At 39.2% G+C, this 26,625-nt stretch overlaps 1 long non-coding RNA gene across 3 annotated transcripts in view; it reads left to right on the top strand.

Annotated features, from left to right (window-relative positions):
* LOC129528107 (uncharacterized) overlaps nucleotides 1-22,158 on the top strand; it is a 124,700-nt gene extending 102,542 nt beyond the window's left edge. For all 3 annotated transcript variants that reach the window (XR_008673321.2, XR_010131758.1, XR_010131757.1), the window contains exons 2-6: nucleotides 8,552-8,645; nucleotides 10,282-10,489; nucleotides 11,614-11,714; nucleotides 15,774-15,886; nucleotides 17,085-22,158. This is a non-coding gene — a long non-coding RNA (uncharacterized lncRNA). The remainder of the gene's footprint in view (nucleotides 1-8,551; nucleotides 8,646-10,281; nucleotides 10,490-11,613; nucleotides 11,715-15,773; nucleotides 15,887-17,084) is intronic.
* The last annotated feature ends 4,467 nt before the right edge of the window (nucleotides 22,159-26,625 follow it).

The following is a 26,625-nucleotide window of genomic DNA, read 5'->3' as shown; positions in this document are numbered from 1 at the left end:
ATCAAGACATGCAAAGGTGAATAACTTCCTCAAATTCACACAGCTGATAAATTAGAATGATTTGAATGCATCTAACTTCTAAGCCCACACTGATTATAGCATACCCTTGTGTGTCAGCCCTTCAAGAGTCTATCAAAGATACATAAAGAGCTAAATACCATGAGTAGGTAAGTCCTTCATGCTAATGTGAGAATGAAGTGAAAAAGAAATAAAGGACAGTATCTATCAATTAGTGATCTTGGCAATTATGGCAGTTGAATATTTGAATACTGAGCATGCTCTGAGTGAAGAGATAGTGTCTTTTGGTGACAATACACTTTTGGGAATAACTAAATCTGGAAATAAGTTCCCCTACGTACTACAGGTCAAGATGTGAAGCACCAAAATGTCCTGCTGAATTCAAATATTCCCTTCTGTTTCTTTACCCTACTGACTATCTTCATTGTCAGAGAAAGTATTAAAAACAAAAAGGAGATCTTCTTCTCATCTTTTTGTCTTCCTGGACAATTCATTCCTAAGGTTTTTTAGATGATGAAGAGCAAGATTGGCATCTAATCCAAAAGAACGAGGAAGCTACAAAGACAGAGTGGACATGAGAGCTCTGTGTACTGAGCCTTGTGTAAGGAAGAGCAAAGCTGCTTGACGTTGGGTATCAGAGCCTAGGCAAGGTAATGCATGGTCACAAGCATGGAATTGGCCCAGCCTGGGAGTTAAAGCCCAAACAGAGTAAGGAGGATGTCCACACAGGGCAGGCCAGTGTGGCATGGCAAGTCAGAGCCTGGTCAGGATAAAGTGGGCATCCTAGTGTGCACGTGGCCCAGCAAAGGTGTCAGAGCCCACTTAGAGTTTGGAGGTTGTCCATGCGGATAGGTGGCTGAGCATGGGGTGACTGAGTCCACATAGCAAGAGAATGGTAGCGTAAATTGATTGGTTATATACAGGAATATTAATCAAAGAAGTAAATCTATTAAGGATGATGCAAGCTGGATTCTTCATGGTTGGAGAAGGGAGTTACAATGATTGAAAGGGGGAAAACTAGAACAGATTTTGTGGTGTTGGTTTGGAATCAGAGATATCAGTGTGATTATGTTTTTAATACATATAAACAGACATAGAAATAAGTAGATATGTAACATACATTCCTTAGCTCTGTCTGTTATGAAGACCTAGGAACATCAATAATCCAATAGTGATAAGCATATGAAGGACCCAGATCTTGGCTTCTAATTTCATCCTCCACTAAAAGGAACCAGGACTCTTTGGAGAAATGGCTGATTTCTGGGTTGAAGTGAAGAAAATACAAGATGAGCCTGGAGTATCTAATTTTGCAGAAAGGGCAACTGAGGCACAGAGAAGTTAAGTCACACATCTAAGAAAACATGGATGAGACAATTCTAAAAGAGTGAAAGGGAAAAAAATTAAAATGCAGAATGGTTCTGCACTCAAATTGTTTGACAAATATCTTTAAGTTCTAACTCCTCCTTAGAAAACGGAGAGTAAAAATTAGAGAAGGTGCATCATGACTGAGGCTTATGCAAGAAAGCCCGAAACTAATCAGCAGATTAACTCCCAAAGAAAAACTGTCAAAAAAAAAGTTTAAGGTATTTATATACCACCTTTTATGATTTCCCCACTTTCACTGATTTTATTAAGAAACCAAACAACTCCCACCCCTAATCCTTTGGGATAAAGTGGACTTCCAGTGCAAACTTGATAAAGGCTGTTGCTACATGCAACAGAGTCATGAGCACCCAAGTTAATTCTGGCATGCCGTTGAAGATGTACGTGGGAATGTGAGTGTTTTCCAGGTCCTGACACTTAACCACTGTGAAGCCTTGTCCAAATCCTTCACCACTTTATGCTTCAGTTTCTTTGTCTGTAAAGTCAGAAACTTCGACCAGAGATCTCTGAAATCCCAGTGAGTTATCACAGTTCTCTTCTGTTTTTCTCTCACTGAGGGGGCTGTCTTCAGAAGCCTCAAGAAGTTCATTCAATTGTTAGTTTTAGAGTAATAGGTTCTGCCATATTGATGAACTGTCTTCCAACCAAGATGGCTGATTAGCTAATCAGGATCCTCTAGTTTTTGAGTGGACCTCAGGCCTGGATGGCTGTCAAGTGACCACATGAAGATGATGAACCAAATGGCAAGCTGAAGATTGCAGCTCTGAATCATGAGACCAGATCCTTAAAGATAAGCCAACATAAATCACCTTTCTCAGCTCCTACCATTCTGAGATTAAAATCTTGTCTCTCCCTTTCTTTCTCCTTCTCTCTCCTTCCCCACAATTTGGAAAATGGTTAATGCCTTTATCTCATTCAGATGACAAGGAATACTATGAACACTATTTTATCTTATAGTCTATTGATCCAAAAAAGGTTTTTGTAGACATAAACTTATTAAAATGTTAAAATAATCCCAAACTTATATATTGCAGTAGAATACAAAGAACTTTTTTTCCTCCTGAACCATTTGAAATACACACTATAGTGTTTGGGGGGTACAATAATTTTTTCTTAATTTAAATCATGAGGATGTTGCAGGGGTTAAATGAGTTCATAAATGTAGCAGGCAAAATAATCCCTCCCCTACATCTAATATGGAAAGGGAGAAAACTAGAATGAACTTTGTTGTATTGGTTTGGAATTGGAGTTATCAATGTGACTCACAATTTTCAATATAAATAGCAACTGAAGCAAGTATATACATAATATACATTTCTTCGCTTCATTGGCTGTAAGCACCCATAGTGATGAGCATACCTAGAACCCGGGTCTTGGTTTCTAATACTATTCCCAGCTAAAAGGAGCCAGGACACTCCTTGGAGGACTTGCTGATTCCAAGACTGGGGCAGGGAAAGCACAAGATGAACCTGGAACATCTTGTGCCAAAAGCATGGAAGTACTCAGAGAATAATGAGAATATGTCAAAGCCAGCTTAAGGGAAATGCTACTGATAAAGGATTGTCAGTAGGATCCCCCTTAAGGATTTTATTAATAGGTTACAATCTATTAATAGATTCTATTATATATATTAATTACAATTTAATATAATTTATTTACATTATTATATAATATAATTATAATGTAATATGTAACTTTATAATTAATAGTTATATTAATTATTTTGATGCTTAAATCAAAATCCTTCATCCTATTTAAGGATATCCTGATTGTCAGTAGGATAAAGGATTTTGATTTAAGCATCAAAATAATTAATATAACGATTAATTATAATATAAATAGTTACATATTACATTACAATTATATAATAATATAAATATTTAAATTATATTAAATTATAATATACATAATAGAATCTATTAATAGATTATAACCCATGAATAAAATCCTTACAGAGATAATAAAGAATGCATTGAAAGTTTGATGAGGAACAGGGTATGTACATAGTTTCAAAATACCTCCTCACAAATTATTTATTAAGTATGAAGAAAAAATAGCTTTACAGGAAAAGTCTTTCTGGTTCCACCTTAATCAAGTGATCCAACTGAGTATCATCAGGAGAGAGACAAATAAAAATGGCGTGGTACCTGATTAGCTTCGTTGAAAGGAACACAGCCTCACTTCACTTGTATGATCTTCCTGAATAAAAGAATGAGGAAACACTGGACAAATTCAAATTGAGGAATAGTCTATGAAATAACTGGCCTGTAGTCTTCAGAACTGTCAAGGTCATGAAAGTCAATAGAAATCGAGGATCCTTTCCCGATTGAAGAAGGTTAAAGAGACACGGCAGCTAATTACAATCTATGATTCGTAACTGGATTTTTAGGATAAAGAACAATATTGGCACAACTTTTAAAGTTGGAATGGGGCCTGAGGATTAGATGGTAGTAATGTACTAGCGTGAATTTTCTCCTTTTGATGATTATATTCTGGTTATATAGGAGTCCTCGTTTTTGGGAAATATACATCTGAATCCCTGGAACCTGTAAATATATTACCTTATTGGCAAAGAGACTTTGCTGATGCAATTATCTCTGATTTTGAGACAGGAGATTAAAATGGATTATTCAGGTGTAATTACAAGGGAAGTGGGAGTGTCAGGGTCAGAGAGGGGGGTCAGAGTGTCAGGGTCAGAGTGATAGAAGCAGAGGTTGGAGTAATGTGATTGCTGGAGGGGGGCCTGAACCACGGAATCTGGGCTGCCTCTAGAAGCTGGAAAACGGAAGCAACAGATGCTCCCCGGCAGCCTCCTGAAAGAACGCAGCCCGGGCTGACACCTTAACGTTAGTCCAGTAAGACCCATTTTGGAGTTTTGGCCACCAGAACAGTAGGAGAACACATTTGTGTTTTTTAAAGCCATTTAGAACAGTACTTGGCAAGTACTGTTACAAGTAATTAGCACAAACATTGGTTTACCGTTATTATTGTTGTTGTTATTAAGTTTTTTTAAAGCATCCAACTTAGTTTTCATAGAAACAAGGACTCTGTTTTTGTACTTGTCGATTGACATAATATTTGATAACATTACATATCTACAATACAGGTGGCATAAGCAGGCTTATGATTAAACAAAGTAGACTCTTTGTAAGTGCACAGCCTATCCTGGCTCTCTGTTCTGTTTCTACTCTGCGCTGGATCTTCCGAGGGTGACCAGATGGACCGTGTAATGGGCCTTCTTGCCCTCTGTTGTAGTTCCTCCAATGTGGTTCTAGGATCCCTCTTAGGAGAGTGACTAGGAACTCGGTCCCTGTCCTGACAGGTCTTCAGGGGAGGTGGTTGTGGACGTTTACAGTGTGCCTTTCACGGGATACTTTATCCTGGCAGTCAGCGTGATTCCTAAGCGCCTGGCCCCTGACCAGGTGTTCTTCTCACAGGAAATGTGTTTATTCTGGCAGACGCCCTTGTGGCTCTTGTCTGGTCTGTGTCCAGTTTGTTTTTACCAAGATGGCCACTCCATAGGAGAGCCCTGACCCGGAAAGACATTATGTTCTCGTGTGTCGGTCAGGTGAGACGCAGAGGAGGCAGCACAACAAAACGCATGAAATATCAGAAGTATTTTTCGTTATTTACAGTTCTTGGAGAGAAGAGGGCAGCACACTTCTCAGGGCCAACAGGAAGTGGGGAGCCATTAGGAACAAGAGTGTTCAACCAGTGAGTGGGAAGCAAGAGAGACAGGCGGAGGGAGACAGAGAGGAACTTACAGGTTGAAACTTTTCTTGGGGTCCAGGGCGTTACCCTAGCAGGTTCTAACTGGTGGATTTAGAGCAAGCAGGCATGAGTTCCGTGGAGGAGTCACACAGTGACTGAGAAGTCGTCACTGCGGCATATCTGCACAGTTTATGCAGGGCGTGGGGGCCAGTGGAGCAAGTCAAATGGGTTGTATCTAGCTGTGCCGTAAGAAGGAGATCACCAAGAGGTGGCGGTGTAAGAGAGGTATCTGGATCAACCACACGGAGAAAGAGGAGGTGGAGAACTGTGTCCAAGCCCTGCCTTCAGTATGAGAAAGTTAAACCTAGATTCAAAATGGATACTGAGGCAAAATAAAATGGGATGTACTGCAGCCTCTGGCTTCAGTTGTCGTCTACAGAGATGCTAGGCAGGAGATCAAGGGACGCAGGAGAGAGAAGTCAGGTGTTTGTCTCCAGCCCCACTCTCCTGGCCACAGTGGCTGTGTTCCTCTTCTAGCCATGCCATAGGGAGGTCCCTTTCCTGCCCCTTTCATGGTGGTTGAAGTGTGATCTGCATTAGAATCACCCACAGAACTTTTCAAAATGCAGACCCCCAAGGCTCTGTCCCGAGAATCACTGCCTCACTCTCCAGGGGTGGGGCCCCAAGTGTGTATAAAGCCATGGCTCCTATTGAGTAGCCCTCTTCATGGCTCCCCACTAGTCTCTGGTAACCTCTCCTTGCTTTTGACCCCTCAGGCCTGGCAGTGGTAACAGTTCCCTGTTGTTGCTAGTCCCTGGTGCTTCATCATCCTTTATGGACAATGCCTTTGCAAATTCATCGAATTCTCCTCCTCAGTTACCCCTATGGTGTGTACTGTCCAGTGTGAATCATGATGGATACAGTAAGTACACATACATTTCCATGGCAGGGCTCAGAAATTTCCTGGGGTTACTATAAGGCCCCTGAGTGGCTTGGTAGCCATGAATGGTCAGCACATCTTGGGCACAGAGGGAGCATGGAAAGCGCTGGTCTACCTGGTGAGCCTTGTCAATGTCTTCCAGCCAATGGCCATCAGGAGGACGCCTGTAGCTAAACTAGTTGGATGAATTACTTATTGCAGTGAGGGAGAAAGCAACCACAGAAATTATAGGGGCATCTCAGTGAGAGAGTGTTAGAAAAGACAGTATGGGATTTGGGCTTGGGTTCAGTGATTTTGGGGAGGATTCAGGAAGTAGGGCTTTGCTCTGGATTGGATGCTGTGAGGCAGCATGAATAACTCTATGATTATGCATGTCAGTAAATCTATAGGCAGGCCAGAATAGAACAAGGATAGATCTATCATTGGTAAAGTAGCGGCAGTCACTCATGTTAGATGGGAGAGGGAGATGTTTGGTGTTTCGTGCTTTGGGCATTGTTCTTGTTTTTTTCTGAGTTCAGATATGGTTATAAGTGGTCTTGTTTTTGTCTTGATTCATCATGGTCAGAATGGCCTTGTCTGATGGCCTTGTTCTATGAAATTGTCTAGTTCACCAAGGCCTACCTGTCAGTGCCAGGCCAGCATCTATCAACACCAAGGTCCAGCTGGGTGTCAGGAGCTGCTTTTCTCTTTCTCAACCCCTTTCATGGAGATTGAAGTATGATCTGTATTAGAATCAGCTGCAGAGTTTTTCAAAATATAGACCCTCCAAGACCCTGCCCGTAGAATCCCTGCATCAGTTTCTAGGGATGGGGCCCGGAGTCTGTATTTTGAATCAGCATGCTGAAGCATTCTGATGCACAGCAGAGTTTGAAGGCCATGGGTCTAAAATAGAGACGTCACCAACCCAGATTCACAAACCTAGATTTGTGGCAAACATTCACGGTGTGAATTTTTAAGCACTGAGCTGTTGGTTTAAATTTCCATTAGTGTCAAGTTTCAGCACTTGCATGTTATAGAATTTTAACTCAGTGGAATCAGCCTTTGAATTTACAAGGTTATCTGTGCTTATATCTTTTGTGTCGGTGTCAGAAAAACCTCAATGAAGGGGGTCAACCTGTAAATGATAGAAAGGGCTGGTCATCTATTACCATAAATCAATAAAACGTAGACACCAGTAGAAAGACTGCTGCCAAACAGAGAAAGAGAGAGTAAGAGGGAACATGAAAGGGAGAGCAAGAGAGAAAGAAACAATGAGAAATTGCTTCCAGATTCAGTGAGAACATTTGCCAAGGTGAACCAAAATTCCAGAGATAGAGCTTGTCAAACATGCATGACTGAACTCTCATTTAAGAAGACAAACTATAGATCAGAAACTAGATGCCTTAACTTAAAAATGTCTAGTGAGATCACTGTGGATAAAAATACAAACATCTTTTTCTTTTTCTTTTTCTTTTTTGAGACGGAGTCTCAGTCTGTCACCCAGGCTGGAGTGCAGTGGCACGATCTCGGCTTACAGCAACCTCCGCCTCCTGAGTTCATGCCATTCTTCTGCCTCACCCTCCCGAATAGCTGGGACTACAGGCGCCCACCACCACGCCCTGCTAATTTTTTATATTTTTAGCAGAGACGGGGTTTCACCGTGTTAGCCAGGATGGTCTCGATCTCCTGACCTCGTGATCTGCCTGCCTCAGCCTCCCAAAGTGCTGGGATTACAAGCGTGAGCCACTGCGCCCGGCCTACAAGCATCTTCTTCAAAGGAAAATCCTCAAGAAAGAATGTAAAGAAAGCAGAAATGAAGAAGTTAATTTATTCTAAATTCACAACGAGAAGAATAGTTGGCATTTTCAAGTGTCAAGAGATGCAGCACCAAAAGTGTAATAAGACAGAGCCTAATAATGAACTTGATATTGAACCTGATTTTGAGGGACTAGTGAAAATCAGCTCTTTATGATAACAAGAGAAAGGAAACTTGAGGCACAGACATCATCACCAAGTGTAGTTTAATACACCTTTTTTCCCCCATTGAATTTTCCTGCTTTTCAGATGTGCAAGAACTGAGCCCGCTATAATCAAATAACCCCACCAAAGCTTTCCTAACAGGAATTCATGTAATGAGTCTTTTTAGCCTGAATAATGCGTTTTGCCTTAAAGTCTATTTTGTCCGCAATCTCCACAGGCAGAGAGTCTGCGTCTATAGCTCATTACCATCATTCTGATGATAATGTTACGTCTCATCAATTACTTGGGAGCAAGGTCAAATTTAGCAGCCAAATCTCCCCTTTAGCGAGGCCATCAAGAGCATATCTATCACTACCCCCTCTCAAGATCTATTCCCCTGCAAAAAGCCTCAGTGCTCATGTTCTCTGTCTCTCTCTCTTCATCTCTCCCTCCCTCTCCTCTCTCTCTCTCTACCCCCTTATCCTGTCATAGTAGTACCAGTTACAAAATCCTGCCCGATTTAATCCCTGATAAATCTATTCACTTTTATTTTTATTTTAGAAAGCACAAGCAAGAATGTGTGAGAAGATCACAGAGACCTAAAGAAGGGGAAGGGAAGAACCCACATGTGAGAGAGAAGAGATTGTCTGACTTGGTAAATAGATATTGAAAACCAGAGGTGTGTGGTTCTCTTAGAATTTGAGTCCATGGGAGGGACTTTTAAAATTGAGATTGTGATTGTATAACTCATGCTGCTGAGATTTAGTTTGGTCTAGCCAAGCAAAATAAATAAATAAATAAATAAATAAATAAATAAATAACCCCCACACACCCAAAAAGACAAAACATTAAAAAAGTTATATTTCCAGAATTTGGCTTTGTTATAGAGCTGTCAGCCAATCCGAAGTTATCAAAACTTATTTTAGTTTTGTAAGAAACTTACCTGGAAAGTCTACCATGGGGCATGAATCTTTGACAATTGCTCAGGTTTTATATTTCTTTATGAAATTTCAGCTCGATTCCACAATTCATTTACTAAATTTACTTCCTAGAATCAGTAAGCAAAAACTCAACTTCATAAACACAGCTGTACTTGGCAAACAAACTTAATGAGATGAAAAAGGATCTATTTAATCACTTCCCAGAATGTATTTATAAATTAACCTTGCTTCTGAATAGTTAGGATTACATCAATCCAACAACTACTCTCTCTCTCTCTCTCTTTTTTTTTTTTTGAGATGGAGTCTCACTCTGTTGCCAGGCTGGAGTGCAGTGGTGCGATCTTGGCTCATTGCAATCTCTGACTCCCTGGCTCAAGCGATTCTCTTGCCTCAGCCTCCTGAGTAGCTGGGATTACAGGCACACACCACCATGCCCAGCTAATTTTTGTATTTTTAGTACAGATGGGGTTTCACCATGTTGGCCAGGATGGTCTCAATCTCCTGACTTTGTGATCTGCTCGCCTTGGCCTGCCAGAGTGCTAGGATTACAGGTGTGAGCCACCACGCCTGGCCAACCACTCTCGTAAATCTAATCTTTGTGTGTGGATATGAGGTCTTAAGCCTTGTGAAAATGCAAAACTCATAGAAGATGTAGCACTTTAGGTAGGTTGCCACCACCTCTGAATTTCTTTATATATTTTTAGTCTATGCTGTTAAGTATATATATATTCAAAAATATACATCTTCCTGTTAAATGCTTTTTTAAGACCCTTTTTATCCATCAAAATGTGTTTTGCTTTAAAAACTAATTTGTTTGATAAATATAAACACAATAGCTTTCTTTTGATGAGAATTGTTGTAATGAATTTTTCTCATCCCTTAACTTTTAATCTTCTGTGCCATTATGTTTTAGATACGTCTCTTTTACACAATTGGATTTTAACAGCCAATCTAAGCATCTCTGTGATCTGATTATTGGCTTTAGTCCATTTATATTTATTGTGATTGTATACATTTGGTTTTATTTCTACCATATTATTTTCTGCTTTTAACCTGCCATGTTTCACTTTGCTTATTTCCCATCCCACATGAAGTATTCCTGTTATATTTGTTTCGTATCATGTGTACCGGATCTTTACAGTCTATCCACCATGTTTCTTAACTAATCATTTTTATTTTCTGTCATTGTATCTTACTGTCACTCACAGTGACCCACTTGTGGAATTTGTGCTTCCCATTCTTACAACTTTAGGCTCTGTGGTAAAAGTTCTGATTCCCAGTGGATGAATGCTGCCACTGGGGGATATGATGAGAATCCCATTTCACTTTAAACTATGTGGCTGCCAACAGGTCTCTTAGGGCTCCTCATCTCAAGAAGCCAGCAGGCAAGGGAAGGACAAACCATCCTTGCAGGAATAATTCGTACTGATCATTTGGAGGAGATACGGCTAGTATAGCTGCTGTTACATAATGAAGAAAAGCAAGAATATGTTTCAAACTCAGATGAACCACTGGGGAGTCTCTTGATACTCTGTTGCCTAATTTGGATGGTTAATGGGTAAGTGCAATAGACACAGCCTCAGAAAGGCGTGGTAATCAGAGACTTAAATCCTCAGTTTCCATAGTTAAGCTACTAAGATCATGAGAGGTGCTTGCTAGGAGTGAAGAGAATCAGAATGTCTAGAAGGACATCATGAAAACTAGTTGTGCTCTTAAACCTAACTACAGTTGATCCTCAAGGACTTGAGAGTTAGGAGCTCTGACCTCTGAGTAGGCAAAAATTCACATATAACTTTTGGTTTTCCAAAACCTTAACTCATAATAGACTACTGTAGAGAAGGTTTACCTATAATGTAAACAGTTGATTAACACATATGTTACGTTATATGCACTGTATTCTTATAATAAAGCAAGCTACGGAAAAGAAAATGTTATTAAGAAAATCATGAAGAAAAGAAAATACATTTACAGTTCATTAAGTGGAAGTGGATCATCATAAAGGCCTTCAGCCTTGTCATCTTCATGCTAAGTGGGCTGAGGAGGAGAAGGAAGAGGAGGAGTTGATCTTGCTGTCTTAAAGGTGACAGAAGTGGAGGAAAATCCACACGAACTGGCCCTGCACATTTCAGACCTGTGTTGTTCAAGGGTCAACAGCAGTTGCGGCAGCAGGAATAGCTAACTTTCTCCACTAACTCCTTACATAAATTTCCCCAGGAATTAAGACCAACCAGGAACCTATTGATGCTCTTCCCAGATGGTTCAAACTTACCACAAAATGCAAATGTAAATGGATCTGGCTAGTTCAAGAGGGCAGTCTGCAGTGGATGTTGTTCCTTACTGCTTGGAGTCCCCAACTCCTAGACCCCTTTCAGGACCAAGGCACTCATTTCCCCACTGCTGTGTGCATTGGCTGCTGATAGCCCACTTCTGCCTCCCTCTGGAAATTGTCTTTGGCCAAAAGGGGCTATCTTTCCCAAGTTTTTGACCTCTTTGCAGGGGCAACTTGCATTCAATAACTGGCTAATGTTGAGGTACAAAAGCCCAGTCTAATTGTTTCAATTTGGGATAATTCTTAAGGTCCATCCCAGCTCCACAGATCCTTGAAGGATCAACTGAGGTCTCTGTTGCAACTGTATCACTGTATCGTCTTGTTACTAATCCCATTTCTTTCATGTCCTCAAGGTGTTGCGCCTTAAAGCACTATCCAATAAACCTCCTGCATGCAAATCTCCATCTCAGAATCTGTATCCAAGAGATTCTACTCAAGACATCATCTTTTCCAGGTGATACTTCTTTTAGTGTAGATTACAGGGTTTCTATCCTAGATTTTTTTTTTTTTTGCCTATATCTTGGATTATAAACTCACCTTCAATAGAAAGCTTCCTACAAAAATTCTTTGTAGCCTAGACTGTGGAAGTGTCACTTCACAGTGATTTCCTATTCACTTCTACCAGGTACTCCAATGATATGACTGTCCTAGGATTAATTTTTATGTAAATTTCTCATCTTGACAGTTTCTAAATCACTGCAGAAGTTTACATTCTAACTTTAACACAGCATGAGGCAAAGGCGTGATATTTTTATTTCTCTGGGAATGAATTTTTTTCTTTTTCATAGTTCAGAACACCAAATTTCATCATCTGCCTGTAAAGGTGGGCAGATTTTTTCCCTATGCCCCTAATTACTGAGGCTATATCCCTTTGAGCATCCCAGCTCCATGAAGGGGTACTAGTTCCCAGTCAGTGTCTCATAGGACCCACATCCTCATATCTTGGCCTGATCGTATGTTAAAGCCCAAACTACTAGCTATTACTGAATTTGATAACCACCCATGGGGAAGCTTCAGGATCAGATTCTAAGCTTATAGCTCTTAATTTCAGGCATCTTAAGATTTCCATTTATTTCTTGCAAGTTGATATGCATTAATATCATTTTTAACATATTGCCAGAATCTGAAATTACTGCAGAGTAGTTGAATGTTTCCTTGAGCTAGGTTTTAGCAAGGAATGGAAATCATGAAAATACTGACCTTGGAACTGAAGTAGGAGAAATAACAGACAGAGAAGGAAATGAAAGAAATTGAAACTGTCCCTTTCATTTCCAGGACAAGCCCTGATTGGCTAGGTATTCATCTGAAAGAAACTGATCTAGAATCCTAGTGGCCCTCATTTGTCTCCTTCATGGGACTGTGAGTTCTTGAGGGCAGAAATTGTGTCTTGTTTGCTGCTGTATCCCTTGAATCCCTGGAATCATGCTTAGCACATAGTAAATGTTCAGTAGACACTTGCTGACTGAATGAGTCAGCAATAAAGCAGAGCTGTGCCGAATGACGAGATATTAAAAAACAAGAAGCAAGAATATAGCATAACATTACATTAACACAAGTCTAAGGAGAACAATAAAAATTAATAGAAAAGGAAAATGGTAATTGAATTATCATATTTATTTGTTCCCATATTGCTCCAACAAATATTTATTGATTATCTATTATTGAACCTGGCATGGGGAATATGATGGCCAGCAAAAAGAAGGACATGGTCCCCACCCATGTAGAAATGTCAGGGGAGGCAGACCTTAAGTGAATGTACTAATGAACATAAAAATAATAGAATGACCAAATCTTCTGTTATCCCAGAACAATCTCTATTTATACCTATTGTCTCACTCTAATTATTAACAGCATCCTCATTCACTTTAAAATGTATCCCAGTTGGATGATCATCTTGGCTATGACTGAGAGGTACATGGTATTAGAAAAGTGTAAAAAAGGGAGCGTTGCCTGCTCAGAGAGAAGAAGAAGTGCTTCTTTGGAAGAGGCAAGACTGAGCTGAAAAATGGAGGATGGAACACATGGGGTATGTGATTGTGTAGGAGTGCCAGTGGGGAGACCCTGACAGCCATAGAGAACAGCAGGCGCAAAGCAAGCCACATTCAAGGAATAACAGAAGGCCTGTCTTGCTAGGTTATCACAGGCAAGAGGTATCCTACAGAGGTAGAAGACCCAGACCATTCAGGCCTTGTGGGCATCTTATGAATTTTGGAATTACCTCTTCATCATTTAATAAAAAATGGAGGTGGGAGAGATGGGAAATTTAGCATTTTGAAAAGATTCCCTTTGACTGCTGTATGGAGAACAGATTTAAGAAAGCCCACAAAGCTAGTTAGAAGGTTACAGTACTAAAGCAATTACAAGATGATAGCTTGAAATAGAATGGTGATAGAGATAAAAGAAGTGGATTTGGAATGAGTCTAGAGGGCAAAATGAACAGAACTTGGAAATAGATTGGCTATAAGGAGGGAGAAATAGAAAAGTATGTAGAAGAGATATGTGGCTTACACACCTGGGTGGATAGTGATGCAATTCACTGAGCGAAGCAATGCAGCTGGTATTAAGATGTAGCACATCTATCTATCCATCCATGCATTTGTCTCTTTAGGAAGCCATCATTCCTTGACAGCTGGTATATGGCAGGTACTGTAGGTAATCACAAATACGTTTACTATGAAATAAGGAGTAAAAGCCTACAAATATGTATTTTATCAGTTATCATACTTTCAGCTGCAAGTAATAGAAAACTCAATTCAAAATTGCTTAAACAATGAGAACTTTTTAAAGTCCTAAAATGGAAAGTCCTAGCTTTGTTGATTCAGTGGCCCTAATGACATCAAGGATGTTCATTCTTTCAGTCTTTCTACTCTTCCGTTGTTACTCAATTGACTTTTCCTGGATTAGTTCCAAGCACATGATAGCATTCAGCAGCAAAATGATGATTTTTTCCCCATGTATTTCTTTTTCAAAACTAGGAAACCTTCCCTAGAAACCTCTCAATAAGTTTCTCTTCATATCTTAGTGCATGGAATGGTATCACAAGCTTATTCCTATGCAAGGGACTGGCTAGAGGAATAGAATTTCCATGACTTGTCCAGTGAAGCCCAGGGCCAGGCAGAAAAAGATGACTTGCCAAACAAATTTGGGGGTTTATTTACCAAGAGAAAGGATAAATTGTACGTTGGGTGCAACCTAGATGGTGTCTGCTGTATCTATGGAGCAAGGAAGTATATAGTATTGTATTAGGAGTAAACAGAGTAGTTTAGGAGATGGAAGAAGAAGAAGTCACCTTGGAGATTGGAGGAGAAGAAATATTTCCAAGGCTGGGAAAGATTATTAGGTTTATGTCACTCTGAAGGCAAAATCTGAAGTCTAAGATTACAGCAGCACTCAAAAGAATACTAGCATAAATCCATCTTCACCCATTGATTCTCCTGATTTTCAGGCATCCTTGCCAGTTTCCTGAATTCTTCCGAAGTCACATAAATATTGTTTCTCATTGTTTCTAAGCTTCACTGAACTGAAAGAAGAATGGTTGAATGGGGTTTTGCATAAAATACTAGAAATATTTGTTACTTAGCTCTGGCTCAATCCAAGCCTGACCTGTTTCTGTCATTACTGCCAGAATAATTTCTCCAGCTCTTGCCAGATTTGTAGTTGTCAGGATAATAATTTATCCATCTTGTTGTCAGATTCACAGCTAGCTTGCCTGACTCTAGGGGAATCTAAATGACTATCACTAGACATGGTGTGCAACTTATATTTTAAATGCATTTGATTCCAGACATTCTCCCACTGCCACACGCCAAATCCAGAGACTTACAAAACTACTCTTGCAATACCATTTTTTCCCATTCTAGAAAGTGCCACCATGCCCAAAGATCAGTTTTCCTCCAGTTTTCTTTAAATGCTCACTAAAATGACTGACAATATTCACTGAACACAGTTACTAAATCAGTCCCCCAGGTCTCTAGGCCCAGAGCTCTTCCCTACTTCCACATTTCTTCCATCCTTACTTCCCCGCCTAACCACTCTCAAATCATTCCTGTTCTCCAAAAGAGTCTTGATTTCCCAGATTGGCATATTACCTTCTTATTTTGCAAAATACCAATTTTGAAGCTTCCCAATTTAAAGACAAAAAGTCTCCATATTTGCTTTCAAGGACAACCAGAAGTTACTCAGCATGTTTCTTAATTCATCCCCTTCAGCTTCCCCTCTTACAATGGGTCCTTTTCAAGATGTTAACTGCAAGTATTAAATTACCCTCCTGACGTATGTATCCTTTTCCTCTTCCTCCAAGGAATGCTTGGAAAGGAATCCAATTGTGGGCAGATGTTCTGTTTTTCTCAAAAGCACTCTGTCAAATAACAAGACACAGTTATAGTTCAAATAAAAATACTAATAGTGATTTGCATGATAAGCAAGAGTGCTGATTACTGGCTTTGAAAGCATATCATAATGGCTTTTTACAATTATACTTATACCCTATTATTCTTCCTTTCTTATTCTCTAGTCAGTGTTCCTAATTGCACTGCCCCTGGAAAACGCACGGAGAAGAAATACAGCAAAATACGTGAGATGGTGAAACACTCTGGCAACTGCAAGCAGACAGATGGGATCTGGGAGGTAATGCACGGTCACAGGGCAGTTACACCAGGATATTTGGTTCTTTCCTACTCTCCTTTCCCCACCCTCAACACTATATACATAACTGCTAGATATCTGGGACTGGTTGAGGCGGGTTGTCCAAGAGAGTCACAGTGTATTACCATTTGTTATTAAGTACAACCAGACCAACAGAGAACTGATTAACTCAACCACTGAACTTTATGTTTTCCCCCATCATCTATAGAATTGATTTTACTGGATTTTGACATGTCAGTTTATCACTTACCTTATCCTTCAGTGAAGGACACACTAAGGAATGGAGTTATTAAGCTTGTTCTACTGGCTGTGAGGATGTTGTTGAGGGACATTGTTCATGATGTTATGTTGTGTCATTTTTATGAGGACTCAATGGAAGGACTTCTGTCTGATTTCAGTACTGGAAGTAGTCATACTTCTCCTGAGCAACCATTTTCTTTCTCCTTTTTAAAAATCTCATTGTCTCTGTGAATCATGTCACTGATCATTTTTCCTCAGGACCTTAAGAGGTTGTGTGTGTGTGTGTGTGTGTGTGTGTGTGTGTGTGTGTGTGTGTGTGTATAGGATCATTCATTACTCCATCCTATTTTTCCCTATACTTACTTTATACTGTTCCAAGTGTATTTATTTTTTTACCCAACAGAAATTTATTTCTGGTTCACATATTTGCTGAATGCAGGTATTTTGCAGGTGACATTCTGTGAGGTAATTTGGGGTCCCACAATCTTTTACCTTTTTCTACATTTTTAATTTTTATGGATACATAACTGTTGCACATATTTATAGAGTACATGTAATATTTTGATACAAGCATACAATGTGTCATGATCAAGTCAGGGTAATTGGGACATCTTCACCTAAAACATTGATCATTTCTTTGTTTTAGGAACATTCCAATTCTACTTTTCTAGTTATTTTGAAATACACAATAAATTATTGCTAACTATAGTCACCCTATTGTGCTATTGAACCCTAGATCTTATTCCTTGTATCTACTTTTATTTTTGTATCCATGAACCAGCCCCTCTATATTGCCCCTCACCACTACCCTCCTCAGACTTTGGCACCATCATTGTACTCTTGATGTCCATGAAATCAGCCTTTTTAGCTCGTATATATGAGTGAGAACCTGTGATATTTGTCTCCCTGTCTTTCACCTGATGGATCTACCATCCTCTAGGGACTCCCATCTTCTGCATGGCATCAGCACAAGGGTGAAGAGGGAAGATAAAGGATCATGCAGGGAGTTTCATGGACTAGGCCTGGAAGTGCCATATTCCACTGCTGCTTGTGTTCCAGAAGGCAGCCACACAGCCACAAGGGATTGTAAAGGAAGCTGAAAAATATGATCGAGCATTGTGTCTGGGAAGAGAGGGAAATGGGTATGGTGCATGACTAACCAGTGTTTGTCACAGCACAGAAAGTAAGGTATAAAGGAAACAACTCACTCTGTATTCCCTAAGACAGTTGTGCTAATAGCATTAGCAGAATTGTTAATGTTAGCAGAAATAACAGTTAATTGTTCAGGTGTAGAACCCCCAGGGTGAGCTGGGAATTCTCTCTTGAATGACAGTCTTCCATTTTGTCTCTTCTTCTTAGTCTTTTCTGCCATTGCCTTTGTTCAGATCTTTTCTACCTTGTATCCAGCTTGCTGGAACCTCCACCTTCCTGGCCTGAAAGAACTAGCTTGTGAGCATGTATCATGTTTGCTTTCTTCTGCAAGTTGGCTCATACATTTTATTATTACCTAATGCTGCGTAAAAACTCATTCCAAAACTCAGTGGCTTAAAACAGCAGTACATTTTTATATCTCTCATGGTTTCTGTGGGTCAGGAATTTGGGGAGCAGCTTAGCTGGGTGGTTTTGGTTTGGGGTTTCTCTTGGGGTTGAACTGAGATATCTGCTGGGCTTTGCAGTCATCTGAAAACTTACTGGGGGCTCAAGGTGGTTCACACATGTGGATGGCAAGTTGGTACTGGCTGTTGGCAAGATGTCTCAGTATCTCTCTAAGCAGGCCTCTCTTCATGGCTGCTTGAGTGACTTCATGGAATGGTGGCTGACTTCTCCCAGAATAAATGATTTAAGAGCCAAGGTAAAGCCATATGCCCTTTATAACCGGGCCTCAGAAATCCCTCACTGTCACCTCTGCCATACTCTACTGTTCATGTGAATGACCCTGATTCAGTGTGGGAAGAGACTATGCAGGGCATAATACCAGAAGGCAAAAATCACTGGGGGCAATTTGGGAGGCTGGCCACCACACAGACTGCATTTCAACTGTGCACCTCCCTCAATCTCAACTTTTTCCATACTCTCTCACTTTCTCTTCCACTTTCTGTATTCAGATCAAAGCCCATCGCTTCATGAAGTATGCCCTGACCACTCAGCAACTAGCACTCCCATTGCAATTCATTGTTCTTGCCACATATATGGTCTTTATAATTTAACACCCTGCTTTGAAGATGTACACGTGTGTCTGTTCTTTCAGATGGAATTTAAAGAATCGTATACTATACTCCCTGTCATATAGTAGGCACTCAATAAATATTTTTTCTATGGATGAATGAATGAGTGAATGAAGAGTACAAGCCAGAATCCCTGTGTCCCTACCTGTGGGCTTTTCCCTTGCTGCTTGACCTTAGTGAAGTCACTCCACCTCTCAGTCTGCTAACTCCTCCATAAAATGAAGATAATTATACCCACCCCAGCTGTCACAGACATGCTTTGACATTTGAAAGAGGCAGCACTTATAAAAGTGTTTTCGAGTGTATAAAGAACAGGGCAAGGTGGTGTTAGTTACCTGGTTCACAAGTGATGGCTGACATGTATGGCATTGTCATGGGATTGAGATCAGTCAATCCCTCTGACTTCCGCCTCAAGAAACAGTTCACACCCACACCAAGCTACACAAAGAGTCTTTGTTCATTCCAACAGCTGCTCCTTCAGCACGTCATGGTCACGACCAGGAGAGGCCCTGGGCAGAGAGAACTGCCTGGTCCGGGTTGCTAGGCCCCTTCACAGTCACACTCTGGAGACGTCAAAGCCCAAAGGCAAAGTTTATTTCTCTAGTAGAATTCTCAGGTTTCCTTTCCCTTTGTACACTCTGGTTTTATAATGTTTTTATTATAGATAATTGTCTAGGGATAATTTTTTTTGCATCTAACTCTTTTAAATAAAAATTAACATAAAGTAAATTAGTGTCTTTTTTTGGTGTAGAGTTCCATGAATTTTAACCCATGGGTCAATTTATGTAGCTACTGCCAGCACAATCAGGACCCAGAGCAGTTCCATCACCCCCAGCAAAGTCCCACGTTCTTTCCTGTTGTAGTCACACCCCTGCCCCCACCCACACTGATGTCAATCACTGATATGTCCTCCATCACAGTTTTGTCTTTTTCAGAATATCACACACATGCAATCATACAGTACGCGCCCTTTAGAAATTTTTTTTTCACTTGACATATCCTTGAGATTCATCCAAGCCTATTTCTCTTTATTACAAAGTAATATTCCTTTGTAAGGAAGTACCTCTATTTGTTTATTCACCCACCTGTTGAAGGACATTTGGAGTGGGATTGTTGGCACATATGGTAAATGTATGTTTAACTTTCCAAAATCTGCCAAACTATTTTCCAGAGTGGCTTTAATGTTTTCATTCCCAAAAGCATTGTGTGAGATATCCCAGTTGCTCCTCATCCTCACCAACACTTGGTATTGCATTTGATTTTTGAGCCATTCTTATAGACGTGTTGTGGTATGTCATGGGTTTAATTGGCATCTCCCTCAAAAGTAAAGTGTTTGTTCAAGTCTGTGTATACTTTTTAATTGCTTGTTTTCTTATTGTTGAATTTTGAGACTTATTTATGTGTTCTGAATACATGTCCTCTGTCAGATACATGATTTACAAATATTTTCATCCAATCTGTGAGTTGTCTTTTCATTCTCTCAACAAGGTCTTTGTAGAAAGAAATTTTTAATTTTGATGAAGTTCAATTTATTAATTTTTAATGTTACTGATTATGCTTTTGGTAAGATGTCTAAGAATTCTTTGCCTAACCACAGTTCGTAATACAGAAAAGTTTGTAATATGGGAAAATACAGGCTGCTTTCTCCTACATTTACTTTTAACATTTTTATTTTTTAAATTTTACATTTAGACCTATGATCCATTTGGAGTTAATTTTTGAGTAAGGTGTGAGGTTGTGAGAATTTCAAGGTTCTTTTTTCTTTTCATTTTTTTGTATATGGTTGCCCAATAGTTTCAACACTATTTATTGGTTTCAGAAGTTTTCCTCTAGATTTTCTGGGAATTTCCACATAAGCAATCATGTCGTCTGGACTAGAGACAGTGTTATTTATTCCTTTCTAATCTGTATGCCTCTTTTTATCTTCTTCCTGATGCATTGAACTGGCTAGGACTTCCAGTACAATCCCAGTAATAAAAGCAATGTAAGTGGAACCACTTCTCTTGTATCCAGTCTTAAGTGGAGGGCATTCAGTGCTTCACCAATGAGTGTGATGCTAGCTGTATGTTTTTTAATTTTGTAAAGTGCTTTGTCTGCATCAATTAATATGATCATATGTTTTTTCTTCTTTAGACTTTCAGTATGGTGGATTGAATTACAGTTTTAAATTCACAAAGAAAAGGGAACACTTACACACTGTTGGTGGGAGTGTAAATTAGTTCAACCATTGTGGAAAGCAGTATGACTATTTCTGAAACAGCTAAAAGCAGATCTACCTTTTGACCCAGCAACTCCATTACTGGGTATATACCTAGAGGAATATAAATCATTCTACCATAAAGACACATGCATGCAAATAATCATTGCAGCACTGTTCGCAATGGCAAAGTCATGGAATCAATCGAAATGCCCATCAATGGTAGATTAGATAAAGAAAATGTGATACATATACACCATGGAATACTATGGAGCCATAAACAATAATGAGATCATGTCTTTTGCAGGAATATGGATGGAGCTGGAGGCTATTATCTTTAGCAAATTAACTCAGGAACAGAAAACCAAATACTGCATTCCACTGTAAGTGGGAGCTAAGTGATGAGAACTTATTAACACAAAGATGGGAACAACAGACACTGGGTTCTACTTGAGGGTGAAGGGAGGCAGGAGCGAGAGGAACAGAAAAGATAACTATTGGGTACTGGGCTTAATACCTGGGGGATGAAATAATCTGTATAACAAACTCCCGTGATATGAGTTTACCTATGTAACAAATCTTCACATGTACCCCCAAACTTAAAAGTTTTTAAAAAAATTATCAGCTTAGATTAGTGATTTGAGATCTTGCTTCTTTTCCAATATAACCATTTAGATTAGCGATTTGAGACCTTCTTTTCAAATATGACCATTTGTTGTATTAATAGGCTTTTAAATGTTTTGTTTCATTGACAAATTTTGACATGTTGTATTTTTATTTATATTTAGTTAAAAATATTTTACAATTATTCTGGAGACTTCCCCTTTGAATTATGAATAATTTTGAAATGTGTGGTTTAATTTCTCACTGAACAATTTCCTATTCTTGTTCTGTTATTGATTTTGAGTCTAATTCCATACTTCTAAAGACTTCAATTCTTTTGAATTTTTTATTATTTGCTTTATGACAAAAGATATGATTTATTTTGATGAACATTTCATGTGCACATGAAAAGATTTGTATTTGCTGTTTTTGGTAGAGTAGTCTGTACGTGTCAGACCTACTTAATGGTGCTGTTCTTTTCTTCCATATCCTGGCTGATCAAATGTCTACTAGCTCTATTGATATTGAAAAAGAAGTGTTGAAGTCTCCAACTATGATTTTGAATTTGTCTATTTCTGTTTTCAGTTTTGTGACTTTTTGCTTAATCTAATTTGAAACTCTGTTGTTAAATGCAAATACATTAGTTAGATGGTATTTCTTCTTGGTGAATTGATCAATTATAATTATGTAATGTTCCTCTTTATTTCTAGTAAGTTTTTTCCTTTGAAGTCTACTTTGTCTGATATTAATATTGCCCTTTCAGCTGTCTTTTGATTTGTGTGTGCATAATATTTCTCTTTCTGTACTTTTCCTTTTAACATACCTTTATCATTATAGTTAAAATGGATTTTTTGTATGCAGAATATTGTTGGGTCTTTTTTTATGCATTCTGATAATCTCTGACTTTCTTGGTGTTTTTAGAGCACTTACATTTAATGTTATTTTATATGTTTTACTTAGGCCTCTTTTAAAAATCATTTTTTAAGTAATTTCTCCATTTCTATCCTAATTTGTGCCGTTTAAACATGTCTTCATTTTATCTTCTGTGTTTTTGGCTATATTTCTTTGTGTCAAATTCTTTTTTTTTTTTTTTTTTTTTTTTGAGACAGAGTCTCACTCTGTCGCCCAGGCTGGAGTGCAGTGGCACAATCTCGGCTCACTGCAACCTCCACCTCCTGGGTTCGTGCCATTCTCCTGCCTCAGCCTCCCGAGTAAACTGGGACTACAGGTGCCTACCAACACACCCGGCTAATTTTTTGTATTTTTAGTAGAGATGGGGTTTCACCACGTTAGCCAGGATGGTCTCAATCTCCTGACCTCGTGATCCGCGCACCTCAGCCTCCCAAAGTGCTGGGATTACAGGTGTGAGCCACCACACCTGGCCTCTTTGTGTCAACATTTTAATGGTTGCTCCAGGGATTACAATACTTAACCTTTCACAGCCTACTTAGAATCAGTATATCTTACCACTTTAAGTGGAATACAGAAACCTTGCCACCATATAGGCCCCTTTACCTCCACTCCTATACATTTAGTTGCTTGTGTATTATAGTCTCATACAGTCTATATAGTCACATAAAGACTCCAAAGGAATAACAGTCTATGATATTTACATAGATATTTACCACATCGTTTGCTCTTTATTCATTTCTGTTGTTACAAGTTTTCTTATGGTATCATTCCCCTCTCTCTGAAAAATGTCTTTTAGCAATTCTTTTAGAGTAGGTCTCCCGGCAACAAATTCTTTCAGTTTTCTTTAATCTGAGTATAACTTTATTTCATATTTATTCCTGAAGCATTTTTTCCCGGGTATATAATTATTTGTTGAGTATTTATATTTTTCATCACTTGAAAAATTTGTGCCATTTCCTTCTGGCCTCTCAGGTTTTCAGTAAGAAATCTGTCATCATTTCTCTGGCTCTCTGGAAATTTTCTTTTTGTATCTTGTTTTCAGTGGTTGTATTATGAGATGACTGGGTATGCATGTTTTTAAAATTTGTCCTATTTGGATTTGCTGAGCCTCTTGAATCTGTAGATTTATACCTTTCACTAAATTTTGATGTTTTCAGCTAAATATTTCTTCAAATATATATTTTTTTTACCATATTCTCTCTCCTCTCCTTCAGAGACTATGATGACAGGAATGTTACGCCTTTTAATATTATGCAACTGTTTTGTGTCTGTGTTTATTTTTATCCCAATCTTTCTTTCCATTACCATTGTTCAGAGTGGGTAATATATTTTAGTTCACTGACCCTTTCCTCCTTCAATTCCATTCTTCTCTTGAGTCCATTCAGTGAGTTTTGTATGTCAATAATTGTTTCAATAATATAATTTCCATTTGATTTTTCTTTATGTTTCCTATGTGTTTGAGGCTACTGAAGGTTTCATTCATTTGGGAGTTGGAACATTTTTATGACAGCTGCTTAAAATCTTCATCATCTCATCATTGACATCTATTGATTGCACTTTCCAATGTGAATTGAGTGAGATTTTTCTATTTTTTGTATGTTGAGCAATTTTGGATTATGTCCTGGACATTTTGAGTATCTTGTTATTAGACCCTGGGTCTTATAACATAAATCCTATGGAGAATGTTGATATTTTTGTTTTAGTAAACAATGTTCAAGTTTGGGGTCAGGCAACATAGTCCAAATAGTCTCTTTTAGGTATGATTTCAGTGTCAGTTTTGATTTCAAAGCCCTTGCAATGCCACTTAAGTTTGTCCCACATATATGCCATCCAGTGGCCAATTTGAGATCTGGGTGGTGTCTGCCTCATAATTCAGTTCTCCCAGGTTATTTAGGGTATGCTGTTTATGGTCAAATCTACATATTACAACTCAAGATTGAGCCCAGAGTTCATAAACAACTTTGTGAGATAATTTCCCAAGCTTCTTCCCCTCTACAATCTCCCTAGCAGTTTCTATTGACCTGCAGATCCCCTTTTCACCTCTCTAGTCAGAATAATGGGGCCTTATTTACCCCACTCCCATTATACTTCTTGCAGTTGTGCACAGTTCCATGGACTAGTGGCTCACAGGCAGATATGGAAAGAAAAGTGACAGTAGTTTTCCAACACCTTCCTGGTGTCACCGATCCACTGACCAGAGAGAAAGGCAACCCTACCTCTGATTTTAGGTTCCTATAGGCTGCTGAGCTGTTGCCACCATGAGATTCCTTGGAGGCTAGGGTATAAGAAAATGGAGACAAGAAAAAAATGGGGGACTATCTTCCTATCTGAGTGTTAGGAGAGCCTTTTCCTGCTCCACAAGCTAGAACTAGCTTGCTGCTCCAGGAGCTGTCTGTGCATACCATTTCCCGGTTTCAGCCTGCATGGAATCCAATCTGAGGAATATCAGTGGGAAAAATACGATGCTATAAATTCTGGTGTTCCTTGCCAGTATGCTCGCTCCTATTTACTTTTCTAGTCCTCAGTTCTTTCTACCCATTTTTTTTATAGTTGTGAGAGAAAGAATGGAATATGCTTACTACACCTTATCCAGAACTGGAGCTATTAGATGTAAATCTTACCCTTCCTATTCCTTTAGATGTCTGGTTTCTATACTCTTTGAGGGTTGGAAGCAAGGCTTATCTTCTCTGCATTTCCCTCTGGGCCTACTGTAGTAATTTGAGTGAGATTTTGTGAGTTAAGTATTCAATCAGGGTATATTGGGGGACTTATATATACAATGTTTGGGACCCCAGCAGGGGTGGCTCAAATGGATGGACATTTTGGGGACCACTTGGCTATGGTCGTGTATCTGAGTCAAGTTCTGGCTGTTGGCTGAATTCCTCTGTTCTTTTCCATTCCAGCCTTTGCCTAGGCTGGAATGTCTGAAATGACTTCGTATGCATCGTTCCTGAAGTAGAATAGGCAGAACAGCTAGGGGATGACTGGCAGCTCACTCTCCATATGATTAGTTTGGGCTTCCTCACAGCATGGCAGTCTCAGAGTCACCAAACTTCTTACAGTAAGTGTATTCTTCAGAGAATCTCACTCATTTATTTTTAGTTTTGTTCTACTTTGTGATGCATATGCATTTTTGTCAGCTACCTTAAATTCACTTTAGAACAAGGTGGGATATAAATATGAAAATCAAGTGAAACATAAATTACATATCAAGGGAAGACAAAGACATGTATAGTAGTTTTCTTAAAGGAATTTAGAGTCAAGCTGGATAGAAAAATTGTAGTCATTAAAAGTTAGCAAGCTGCAGGAGGTGGAGAACATTTGTTTCCTAAAGAGTTGTGTAGACAAGAAGTGTTATAATTGTTTGCAGGAAGCAGTGAACCCATTAGGCTTCAAGAATAAACTGGATTTGAGATTTTTCCCTTAATTTTAAAAGATAGATAGGATTTGGGCCAGCTGAGATAATTGGGAAGGATTCAAAAAGGGAAGTGGTTTATTAAAAGGTTGATATGTTAGAAAAGCCCAAGGCATATTTTGGGCCCTGGCAGAAGTGCAGGTTGGCTGGAGAGTCTGTCCAGTGGAACTCTTGAGCAGTGGACTTCTTTTCTTGCCTAAGTATTCATTCACTCATGATCTGGGAACTGGACCTGAGTTTCCTTTTGAGCAACCATCCTCCCACTACTCAAGCTCTGAAGTGAAGCATAGCCTGAGGCCTGGGCTGAAAAGAAGAGAAAATATTGGTTTAGAAATGGAGATATGAGTCCCCCCATGCCAATAATATACCAAGAGAACTTTGCTAAAACTTTCTGCTGTACATGAACCTGAGGGAATACAGAGGTGGGGTCTGCTGCTGCCACCTTGCCACCATGCAAAGCCTGAGATGCTAACTCAGCAAAGACAGCTGAGGGCACAGCCTAGAGATAGAGAGAAACTGAGTCCTGATGGCATAATTTGAGTCCCAAATCCAGCCATACCTGCAGCCTTATTCCAGACTAGTCAGAGACAGGATATTACACAAATATGAAACAAAAATTTGAACCAGGTATCTAAAAAAAGTTAGGAGGAAAAAAATGTATAATTAGAGAAAGGGAGAATCATGGGCTTAGGGGCAAATGCCATAAATATTTTCAGGCTTACAAAGTTTTTCAAAACCCAGTACTAGTCCATCATTCCATTTTTGCCTCCCTGGCATTTCTCTTTCCTCACCATATGCTTTACCCATTATGGACGCCAAATTCCATTTTCTAAATATTCTCTGTGCTTTCGTAACTCTGTGCCTTTGCCAATGCTATTCCCTATGTGAAATCACCCTTTCCTTCCTTTTCAATCCGGAAAGCTCTTTCATTATCCCTGAAGGCTCACCTAGGGGAACCTTCTTGCTATATGCTTGTGTAATTGTTTATACACTTCTCTAGCACAGCATTTACTTCATTGTTTGGTATTGCTTCTGACTATCTCTCCCATTATTCTGTGAATTCCTTGAGGGTAGAGACCAAGTCTAGTATGCCTCAAATACCCTTGAAGCATTTAGCACAGTATTTTAT

The sequence above is a fragment of the Gorilla gorilla genome, chromosome 19 (assembly GCF_029281585.2).
Source record: "Gorilla gorilla gorilla isolate KB3781 chromosome 19, NHGRI_mGorGor1-v2.1_pri, whole genome shotgun sequence".
Lineage (NCBI taxonomy): Eukaryota > Metazoa > Chordata > Mammalia > Primates > Hominidae > Gorilla > Gorilla gorilla.
Note: the sequence above shows the minus strand (reverse complement) of the source record. Positions and strands in the feature narration are given on the sequence as shown.